The sequence below is a fragment of the Sarcophilus harrisii genome, chromosome 2 (genome assembly GCF_902635505.1).
Source record: "Sarcophilus harrisii chromosome 2, mSarHar1.11, whole genome shotgun sequence".
Taxonomy (NCBI): Eukaryota; Metazoa; Chordata; class Mammalia; order Dasyuromorphia; family Dasyuridae; genus Sarcophilus; species Sarcophilus harrisii.
This window is the reverse complement of record NC_045427.1, coordinates 168,982,068-168,993,398: the sequence shown is the minus strand read 5'-3', so window position 1 is coordinate 168,993,398 and position 11,331 is coordinate 168,982,068.

Below are 11,331 nucleotides of genomic sequence, written 5' to 3'. Positions count from 1 at the left end.
TTATTACTCATTATTAGACCTAGTTAAATCCTAAAGAAAAGCACTTGAAGTCAGGATAGAAAATGCTATCCACATCCAGAGAAAAAATTAAGAATCTGAATACAGATCAAAGCATACTACTTTCACTTTTTTGTTGTTTTTGTGGCTTTTCCTTTTGCTCTATTTTTTTCTTCACAACATGATTAATGTGGAAAGATGTTTACCTGATTGTTCATGTATAAGCTATATCAGATTCCTTGCTGTCTTAGGAAAGTAGAAAGGAGAGAAGGGAAAAAAATTGAATTCAAAATCTTATTTTTTAAATGAATGTTAAAAATTATCTTTACATGTAATTGGAAAAAAGGAAAAAAAAAACTATTTACCAAAAAAGAAAAACAGTGCTCTTGAGTGAACTCAGTAAGCACCACTTCAATTACCCAATGTTGGAACTTTCTCTCTCATCTTTCTGCTTCCTAGGGCCCTGTTGTATCATATAGGATAAAGTAAGAGCAGTATTTGGTGGCAAAATTAATAATTTCACCTCTATTTTCATTTGATGACAACATCCCAAGGTTAGCCTAAGAATTTAGATGGTAAGAGCAGCTAGATGGCACAGTGGATAGTGTACCAGCATTGAAATCAAGAGGTCCTGAGTTCAAATTTGACTTCAGATACTTAACACTTATTAGCTGTATGACCCTAGGCAAGTTACTTAACCCCAATTACCTTGCCAAAAGAAGAAGGCACCTTCATAATATGATTTAAAAGACTGACTCTATACAACCTACTAGTAATCCCCTAAATATCTCCCAGATCTGATTAACAATATCTAAAGATTCACCATTAAAGATTCATCTGTGGGGGAGGTGATTGCATCTTCCTTTTTGTTGTTATTTTTTAATCCGACCCCATTTGAGATGTTCTTGGCAAAGATACTTGGGTTGCCATTTCCTTCTTCAGTTCATCTTACAGATGAAGAAACTGAGACAAACATGGGTAAGTGATTTGTCCAGAGTCATATAGTTAGTAAAAGTTTGAGACCAGATTTGAACTCAAGAAGATGAATCTTCCTGACTCCAGGTCTGGCGCTTTACCCACTATGCTACCTAACTGTCCTCTCTATTGTATGAAATGGGAAAATCACATAGTGATTATGGGCATTCAATCTTCAGGTAGTGTAAAGAAAATGTGTAGTACTGTGGAAAAGAACCAACTTTAGGGTAGGAGGACTTGGGTTCTAATCCCAGCTGTGCAATTTAGCACATGGATGATTTTGAACAAATAAATTCATTTATCTAGACCTTAATTCATCATCTACAAATTTTAAAAATTGGACTGGTGACCTCAAAAATTTCTTCCAATTCTAATCAATGATCCTGTGATCCTGTGCCAATCTTGTCTGTGTCAGTCATTCCTTGTGACCTTCAAAGAGGATATAGATAAATAAATATAGATTGAGTAGGTCATCAGTTCAACATTCAGTCTGTCTATTTACTGTTATGTCAATGCTTCAGGAGCCTTGCCAGCTCTGGGTTTTCAATAGAAATCAGATTTTCATTTTCCCAAAAAAGCAGTAATATGTTAAGTAAAGAATCATGAAAGGCAAAGATCAGAAGAAAGTGTGTTCCATGCTTTGCAGGAAGTCCTTGCAAATGTTCTGTGATGTATTGTCAGATTAAGGCAGTGTGTCTTAGAACTATACATACCAAGGTAGAGTAGTCATGTCTTTGCCCTAAAGCCCCAAAATTTTGAGCATCAAAATTTTAATCCTTTCAATCATGTCCTACTCTCCATGATCCCATTTGAAATGTTCTTGCCAAAGATACTTGGGTTGTCATTTCCTTCTCCAGTTCATCTTACAGATGAGGAAACTGAGTAACATGGGTAAGTGACTTGTCCAAAGTCATACAGTTAGTAAAAGTTTGAGACCAGATTTGAACTCAAGAAGATGAAGAGCTGCAAACTTTTGTATTAGGTGAGCTCTCATTTACCATTCTTCTTTCCTAGTGATAGAATATCCAGTCATGGTCTCACAATTCTGGCTATCCTGTAACAAGGTCTAGGAATTTAGAGTATATCAAGTTCAAGTAGCAATCAGTAGGTTCATTTAGCTACTACATAATTTTCATGAAGGGGATCAGTTTGAGCTTATGCTTTTGGGATAATGGGAGGCCACATCGTAAAGGGTCTTAAATTCTACACCAAAAGTTGATATTTTATCCCAGAGACATTTGAAAGTGTAGAAAGGCTTATAATTTCCATTTTAATAGATATGATATGGGTAATGAATATACTAATCATTTAGATTCCTCTGAGCTGCCTTTTCTGACTTAAGAGCCAGAAACTTTCCATGCAGCTTGAAATTATCAATCATTCTAACAATAGCTACATTCTTGTGTTGTACTATACCTGTATTCAATAAATGAAGTAAATCAAGGACTGTGTCAGTCACAGAACTCTGGTTCTGTGCCCTGGTGTTGTCACAATCCTCAAGAGTTGAAACAATCAAACAAATTAATGTATTGTTTTCTCACTGGTGGACTTCTCATCGGAAACTGCTAAGACCCTAGAAAAGATTGTATTGTAATGCACCTTCCCCTTCCTTTCAATTTATAATTTGTGTATAAAATCTCTCTCAACCTTTACTAAAACAGATAAAGTCTCCTTCCCAATAGAACTTTCAATTTGCAAATTCTGTAAACCATTCCTCATTCTGAAATAAATTAATTAAACTACTACTTGATTTCTAAAAATCTGTTTCTAAGCCTACTTTGATGCCTCCAGCTATTGTTTAGAGACTGATACCATAAAATTCTGTTTGCAAGAGCTGCTAAAGAATTTTCGGGAAAAGAGAGACATGTTTAAAAGTCTTTCACAGAAAGACTATTTGGGGAGCTAAATGGAAGGTGGGTTGCAAAAGGAGGAAATTAGAGTCCGAAATGCTATGTAGAAAGTTATTAGAACCAATCAGAAAAGAGGCAATATGTTGTTAGGAATTCAAGTTAGTAGATCTATGAGTAGAAGAAGATGGACCCAAAAGATTATGTGGAGATAGAATAGATGGAACTTGAAAACATTGACCAATACATGTTAAATATGTTAAAGTATAAATTAAATACAAAATGAGATGAGAGAATGAGAAAAGAGAAGAATGAGCCCATAAATATAAATTTGAGTAATAGGGCATCAGAAATCCTCATTGATTTCTATATCTCTTTCAGTGTCCAATACATACTAGAGCTCAATAAATATTTTTTGAATAAGTTCATCATTTAATGGAAGCAGGAAATGTGAGTATTGTGGAATAAGCAGAAAGGAGAGAGCAAAATTGTCATAATTTTGACTGGAGTTGGTCTGACAAACCCCATGAGAACATATCATATCAGTGACATATCTCAAGAGAGCCTGAAAATGACTGATCTAGAGCAGTGGTTCTCAAACTTTTATTCTCAATATGTTTACACTATTACAAATTATTGAAGATATGTCCAAAGAGTTTTTTTGTTTATGTATGTTATATTTATAGATATTTACCATATTAGAAATAAAAACAAAAGAGACACTTCTCTCCCCAGTATGCTTTGGACTACACTTTGAAAACCATTTATCTAGAGCTGAGGTCCTTAAACTTTTTTCTCTTTCTTTGTCTCAGTTTCCTCAATTGTAAAATGAGGCATTCTGGAGAGCAATTTGGAACTATGTTCAAAAAGTTATCAAATTGTGCATATCCTTTGATCTACCAGTGTTTCTACTGGGCTTATATCCCAAAGAGATCATAAAGAAGGGAAAGGGACCTGTATGTGCACGAATATTTGTGGCAGGTCTCTTTGTAGTGGCCAGAAACTAGAAACTGAGTGGATGCCCATCAATTAGAGAATAGCTGAATAAATTGTGGTATATGAATGTTATGGAATATTATTATTTGGCAAGAAATGACCAGCAGGAGGATTTTCAGAAAGGCTTAGAAAGATTTACACGAACTGATGCTGAGTGAAATGAGCAGGGCCAGGAGATCATTATAACTTCAACAACAAGACTATATGATGATCAATTCTGATGGACTGGCCATCTTCAGCAATGAGATGAACCAAATAAGTTCCAATGGAGCAGTTATGAACTGAACCCAGCTACACCCAGCAAAAGAACTCTGGGAGATGACTAGGAACTATTACATTGAATTCCCAATCCCTATATTTTTGCCCACCTGCATTTTTTATTTCCATCACAAGCTAATTGTACAATATTTCAGAGTCTGATTCTTTTTGTACAGAAAAATAATGGTTTGGACATGTATACTTATTTTGTATTTAATTTATACTTTTAACATATTTAACATATATTGGTCATCCTGCCATCTAGGGGAGGGGGTGGGGGGAAGGAGGGGAAAAATTGGAACAAAAGGTTTGGCAATTGTCAATGCTGTAAAATCTAAATGCAAATCTAAGCATACTTTTTTCACTTAAATTATTGTTTTTCATTGTTTTCTCCTCTATTTCTTTCCCAGCTGTGATTAACATTGAAATGTTCTGCATGTTAGTATATATATATATATATATATATATATATATATATATATATAAAACCTGTATCAAATTGCTTACCATTTTTGGAAGACAGGAGAGTTGGGAGGGAAAATGGAGAAAAATTTGAACTCAAAATTTTGTAAAAATGAATGTAAAAATTGTCTTGATGTCTAATTGGGAAAAAATGTTTGAAATAACTTTCTGTATATTACATGGAAAAAATCCAATAAAATATCTTATGGAGAAAAAAATTGTAAAATGAGAATAATAACAGCACTTACCTTGCATGATTATTGTAAGGATTAAATAAAATGTGCCAATGCCTGGCACATAATAAGAACTATATAAGTGCTTATTCTCCCTTTCTACTCACCTTCCCTTTCTTTCTTTCTTTTATTTACTTATACGCATGCAAACAATGTTTCAACCATAGTAATGATCAGAACTTTCTGAATATCAGCAGTTTTCCCCACTTCCTCATCAAATACTCTATCCTATTGAATCGTCCTTTAGCGGCTTTATTCTCTGCTAGCCTCCCCGGGATATTATTTTAGAAGTATTAAAATCACTGAATATCAGGAGCCATGCAGCACAATTTGTCCTAACTTTTGTGTTTCCTGCCAAAATCCTGCTGGTGTGTATGCACTAATAGCTAACTTGCCAGTCATCTCATCACTGAAAACTCCTTATTAATCAATGGATCCATATTAACATCCAGGATAATGACTGATTATTCTAAGGAAGACTAAGCTATTGTGAGACACTGAAAGAACCATCAGTTGCTCAAAAGTCTCTTAGTATTGTTTTAATATTAACTGAATTAACTTATATTCTAATTCTTTGAAAAGCTGGCAATACCTATGCCATATCTCTCTGTTAGTATCTAGTAACGATTCAGAATAGCTCATTCTCCAGCCATGCTACAAGGTCTGCTATCATTGCTAATGTGCACATTCATCACATTACATTGAAATGAGTTTAATTTAAATCCTGGTGCAGCTTCTAACTTGCTGTGTGACTTTAGGTAAGTCTTTTATTGTCTCTCAGTTTTTTTTCTTTTCATTTGTGAAATTAGGTTAATATATTTCCTGCCTTAAAATCTTATTTTAATAATTAGGTGAAATAAATGAAAAATAAAAAACCTTTACCAATATAAGGCATTGTTACATATTTATTTTCTTACCTGCTCTTCCTAATGTACCTACTGACTTTGCTATTTTCTCCATTAAATTAAAAATTTCTCAAAGTCTTATGAGGTCCTGCATACATTAAATGCCATTTCTGTTTGGTGAAAAGTTTTTCAAGTAGAACAGCATTTTACTTGAATATTTCCTATACTTGAATATTCCCTATTCCCTAACTACAATTTTGAATACTTGAATATTCCCTATTCCCTAACTACAATTTCCATCATTCATAATTCATAAATATTTTTTCATCAGTAGAGTCAATAATATAGCTAATTCTCATAAAGGTCCTTTTCTTGGAGGCTATTAAAAGATGAAAGAGAAAAATAATTTTCAACATAATCAAGGATTCACCTTGACCATATTTCTGACCATATTTCTCAGCCTCCCTTAATGCATATATAGAAGTCTTCCTTGAATCCTGGACCTTGGATCCTCCATTTGTAAAAATTGAGGATGTAGAAAAGGTCGAATTGTCAAAGTGCTTGTCTTTCTTTCCCCTGCCCCTCATCAAGTAAGGTACCTTCCACATAGCAGATGATGAACGAATGAATGGTTCCAACGGTTAGATATAATAATATATTATGATGCACATAATCAATGACTGTTAAAACTAGAAGAGACCTTGGAGATCTTTTAGTCCAAGCCCAACATTTGACAAATGAGTAAACTGAAGATTACCCATAAGGGATATATGATTTCTTCAAAGCAACAGTGAATTTTTGAGCTCACAAGTGAGGAAATAGAAAGCACTGGGCTGAGACAAAATATTGCTCAATATTTAATGACCATCATTTGATCTTGGCAATGGAGCACAGAAATGTGCTTTCTTCTGTTGCACTTCATTAAACATACCATTCCAAGCCTCTCTCTATTCCCCACTACAAATATAAAAGAAGGCACCCTTTACTTACTTCCTAGGGAGCCTAGTCTTCATCTGTTCTGCTGATTCCTCTTTACATCAGCCCTGTCTCTACCCTCAGCCATGCAGAGAATCCTTTTCTTATACGTTGCTATCTTCTACATTCTGATTGAAATTCTCCCAGGTAAAGGAACTTCACTCACTCAGGAAGTCATGGCGGGGCAAAGGGCACTGAAAAAAGTAGTGATTTTAGCATCAGCACATTGGATTCAAATCCTGCCACTGTTGCTTACTTCCCTGCCTGTTCCTGAACAAATCACTAAATCCCTCTCTGGGTCTCCATTTTCTAAAAATGATGGTGTCCAAGGCCCCCTTCTAGCTTTGGTTCTATGATATTATGATTAATATTGAAAAGTTGTTCTTATTTATTCAAAGAAACTCTCATTAGACCAAATAAATGGTCCTAGTTGATCTCACAAGAGTCCTATCCTGATATATTACAGGGCACAGAATTGATCCTCAGTAGCTCAAGCACTTGAAAAAAAATATGAAAAATGGGACAGAGGAAAGAAGTTCAACAACTTGAAGTTGCCCCCAAGCATATCATTTGTTTTAAAAAAAAAAAAAAAACAGATGAAGTGCTCTATGGATAGATAGTCTTGACCAAAACAGATCTCTCATTCTTTTTGTCTGTTCTAAGGTCAAGTCTATACCTCTCTAACCAGAGTTAGATTCCAACCTTAAATTCAGACGTGCTTAAGAGCAGGGTAAGGATGAGTCACATAATATAGAATATTCTATCTCTCCTCATCCCACCCCAATTTGTGCCAAACAAACTTTTGGAATTAATTGCCACAAACATTTGCTTTTGACTTTAGGTTATGAAGCAGGATTTGAAGATAACTCACTAATTTCAGGAGGTAAGTTCCCAAGTTTGCCTATTCCTTATATCTCAATGGTGATAATTCACACATTTTATAATTCAATAAGTTTTATAAAGTACTTTCCCTGCCACAAACCTATCCCCTATTTTTAATTCCCTTTATATATTATAGAAAAAAAGAAGAGAGAGTAGGGAAAGCTTTATTAAATGGCTTAGCCAGCATCACATCCAAGTGTTACTACTTCCCTCTATAGATTGAGGAACTGATACGGGAAGAGAAATACATGGCTTACACAGGATCACATAAATACCGGGGAGGGGTAGATTTGAATTAAGCTTTCTTGATTCCAGGTCCATCTCTCTTTTCACTACACCACAGTATTGGAAATCTTCCTGACCTTGACTCTGGAAGTTTAGAAAATTGTTAGAGCCATAAAGAGGGGCAGTTTAGAGGCAAAGAGAAAATCACATAATGAAAAGTCCAAATCATTCCTCTTCCCCCAATCTACTATTCCCATCTTCCTATTCCCCACCTGTTGCTCTCTACCAGCTGTTATCTTATGCCACTTTCCACAAAATAGTCCTTTTATTCCTTAGTCCATGACTTGTCTCTGGTAATCTGGGTTGGTTTGCTTAATTAAATAGGACATAACGCTAACCAGTTTAATATTTCATGAAAGAAAAGTGTCTCCTGCACAGTCATAAGCTCCTCTGCATATCTAGTCATTGTAAGTGAATACCAGTGGTCACCAAGAACACTTAAGCAAGAGAATGTAGGTGATTGAAGTGTAAGATTCTCACCAGTCTTGGAAAAAAAGATAAATTAATTTCAAATCCATGCCCTTAGTGAAAGTGGATGAGCTGCATGTGGGAAATATAATCGATTACTGTCAGATTTCCTGTTTCCAGGTTATAGATTTAGAGGTTTAGGGTAGAGCTCAGGTTTAGGTTTAGAGGTAAAGATTTATGTTATAAAGTTTTATATAGTAACAGATGATAAAAATGAGAACTAAAAGAGACCATGAAGATTTGGAATCAGAGTGATTAAGTGATTTGCCAAAGGCCCATAGACATAATAATTCTTAAAAATGGGATTTGAAGCCGAGTCTTTTTGGCTCTCTATAATCCACCATCTGCTATGGCCATAGGAAGATCCAATTAAATTAAGAACAAATAATTTAGCACTCAAGATTATTTGACAACAATTTATTGATGCTATATAGCCAAAGTGAGGAAGGGGAAGGTATTTCTCTATCTCCTATTCTAAGATCCTGGACAATACTTCTTCCCAAATGGAATTTCTGATGAAACATAGAATATGTGGTTTTGTTACTGTTTTCAACTTTAACCTGACAGAACTCAAAGTTTAGGGTATCAATGAGTGTAAATAATTAAATTAAGGCTGCTGTTTCTCCTCACAGAGAAAAAATCCAGTCCTATTCCTATTTAGTCCCTATTCTCCTCCTCCAACTCTTTCCACTGTGCACTCTGGAATTTCTATTGTAGTACAATAATAGAATCTTCAGCTTAAGAATCAGAAGACCCTCGTTCAAATTCCAGTACTACTACTTACTATCCATATAACCTTGGACCAATAACTTCTATAGATCTGAGTTTTCTCATCTGTAAAATGAGGCAGAACTAATTAAACTCTGAGGTCTTTTCCTGCTCTACATCTATTCTCCTAGATCTTGTGGTTTTTCAACTTCTTATTTACACATTCTTTGTCTTCTAGTTCTTCCTGAAACCTAGTTTTCTACTATATCTCTTGTCACTACCTCCGAGGCCTACCACTTCTTAATTCATACCCTTTGGCATCTAAGTCCAATAGGAAGAATTAACAGCATCTTTTTTATTTTATTTTTTCTAATTACCTAAGGAATTTTAACATTCTTTTTTTAAAAATATTTTAAGTTTCAAAGTCTTTCACTCTTTTCACAGTTGATGATTATACAGCATTGCTATTACTATATAGTGTTCTTGTTCTACTTGTTTCATTTTGTATCAATTCTCACAAGTCTTCCCAGGTTCTTCTGAGAGCATACTACTCATCACTTCTTATACCAAACTAGTATTCCATCACAAACATATACTACAATTAATTCGGTAATTCCCCAACTGACAGGCATATCTTCACTTTCCAGTTACTAACCTTAGTCCCCACTATCTCTTCCAGACCCTTCTTCTACCACCATCACTCAGAAGCCAACTTTTTCTTTCAGATTCATCCCATACTGCCTAGATCCTTATATGTCACCTATAGACAGACCTCCTAGATACTTTCTTTCCTTATTAATAAGTTCAGTGGCTGAATCCTATACTATTTATCCATCCCCTTCAAATAGTTCAAGCTCACAGTTTCTCAACCTCCTCAACTCCCATTTCTGATTTTCTGGTCTACTTCATCTATACATGGGGGTATATAGACCACATCCTCATTCAACTGAATTTTTTCCATTTGCTGAAATTCCAAATTATGATTTTCTTCTAACTTACTCTTCATTGTACTATGCTACTTCTTTTAAATGCCTGCTTTTCACTTCTCTGCAAATTTTGTAGGTGCTATAGACATCTTAAAAAGTTATTCCTAGGTAAATGATCATTTTTTGGTTTTGTTCTTTTAGTTTGATAGCATTTTTACTTTTATTCACCTTCTCTATTTTCATCATAGGGTAAGCTTCAAGAAAAGGAAAAACTATTTTGTCTTTTTGTTATTGTTATTCCTGATAATTCCTGATCCTCATATGGGGTTCTCTTGGAAAAGTCACTAAGTGGCTTGCCATTTTCTTTTACAAATGAGGAAACTGAGACAAACTTTGTTCAGGAGCACAAAGCTAATAACTGTCTGAGGACAAACTTGAACTCATGTTCCTGACTCCAAGCCCAGTGCTCTATCCAGTCTAACACCTAGCTGCAACACATCATCCTCTTCCTTAGTAGCTTTGAAGGTCCCAATGCATTCAGTGCAGACTGAACCCTTCTTGCGCATGGCAATGGCTGTATGGACTTTCTCCCCCTACCTACCCCTGCCCTGCCCATTCAATCAATCTCAGCACCTTAGAAAAATGTCAGTCTGACCTCAGCAGATTTTTTTTTGTTTTTTTTTTTTTTGTTTGTTTGTTTGTTTTTTTTGTTTTTTTGGTGCAGGTGCCCATAGGATCTGTGTCACATGCAGACTTGGGAGAGGAATATGTCGCCAAAAATGTAAAGCTGAAGAAACAGTCGCTGGAATTTGTAGGCAAAGTATGTACTGCTGCTATTTAAAAATAACATGACCCAGCGAGACAACTTTCACTGTGAGAAATGGAATCAACTATTCATGCATCCTATTATTGTCAAGATTCAGTGGGTTATCTCTGGAATGTGACCCCTGTGTCAGGGGTCCTTCCTGACATAAAAAATCTAGAGGTACTTTTTGGTTTCTCAACTTCTGTCTGGCCTATTTTATCCCTATTGAAGTGAAACCCAGAAAGGCCAGTATCTCTAACTTGCCACCAAGATTTTATGCTCAAAACCTCATTAATATGTATTATTTTCCAGATAAAACCTACCTATATTAGTATATACAGGCTTTCTTTTATCTTCCTTTCTTTATCTCAACTACTACCATCCTCGCTTCCTCTTTACATCATTCTGTATTTTGTATAATATATTTATAAATGTATATGTTGCCATCTACAATAAAATGGAAACTTCCTGAGATCAGGTTTTTTTTAATCTTTATATTTTCAATTTCTAGCAAAATGTCAGAGACATATTAATCACATGACAAATGTTTGTTGATTAATTAATTTATACAATAAAATGCAATAATACATAGAAAGCACTCAAAGTCTGTGTCAACAAAAAGTCGTATAGGCTAGTCCTTTTATCAGGATCTCTACCTTCCTCTAGAAC